A 1,159-nucleotide genomic window follows, 5' to 3' on the forward strand; every position below is an offset into this window, starting at 1 on the left:
CGGGTGACGCCCGGGAGACACGCAGGGAAAAGGCAAAACGGGTCCAGGAACATCATGAAAGCAGCGACACGAACCCACATCAGAGGAACTCCGCCGGATCACATCAAAAAAGGGACACTCAGAACACACAAAACACGCTCCTTTTGATTTCTGCTGCTTTGAAGGGCGGGTGAGCTGGAGCGCGTATCGCCACTCCTTCCCGGTCCCACCGGCCTGCCGGCTGCTTTTCCCCATTAAGCCTTTTCTATCTATGGCACAAGTTGGGGTACTTAATTCGGAGAACCCCGGGAAGCGTTTCTGGAAGGGAGTTCTGCAGGACCTGCCGTTTCACCCAAATCCACGGGAATCTGGGCCACTGGTGGGACGTGGGGGTCACCCGGAGCCGGGAGGCTCTTCGGGCACCGTCCCGGAGCTGTTTGGTCAGGCACATCAGAAAGAAAACCTCAATTAAAAGAAAACAAAACACATTTCCCCTTCTGGAGTCAGCAAAGAGTAATTACATCGCTTATGCTCCTATTGGCTCCGCGCAGTGTCCTGACATACGCATAAATCACTGCACCTTCACTTACATCTTGATGACTCAAGAGCTTTAAACGTTTTTGCTCTTTTCCCGATAAACCGCGTGGAGAACAAACAACGCGTCGTCACTTGGTTTTTCCCCAGGAAGACAGAAGTTCCCTTATTCCCACATCAGACAGGACGTGTCTGCTGATCAGAAGCGCCAGCGACTGCGCAGGGGCGGCGGGGCTGCCCAGAGCATCCTGGAGATCCCGCCTGTGCTGTTTAAATCATGAAACCTTTAAAACTCATTTATGCTGATTTGCACTAGATTTGGCTCAATGCTGTTCAATGGGTGTTTAAAGATTCATAGCGGAGCCATCTCGGTCTCTTTGCATCTATAGCGTGCTGACCGCAGAGGTGTGAGGATAAAACACTTCCGCACCTCCTCCAAACCCGCTGCAATAGGGTCACTACCGAAAAACCTCAGGAATGCGCTTTGTTGGGTTTGTCAGCATCATTGTAGAAACTCGGGATCTCAAAGGGGGATCCAGAGGGAAGGACTTTCCCATCAGATCAGTTATTGTGCCTCCGAGCTGGAAGAGCTTTCCCTGCCCGTGATAAGATGCTATTTCCCAATAAAATACGAGGAGCACAGAAA

This window comes from Columba livia, chromosome 29, assembly GCF_036013475.1.
Source record: "Columba livia isolate bColLiv1 breed racing homer chromosome 29, bColLiv1.pat.W.v2, whole genome shotgun sequence".
NCBI lineage: Eukaryota > Metazoa > Chordata > Aves > Columbiformes > Columbidae > Columba > Columba livia.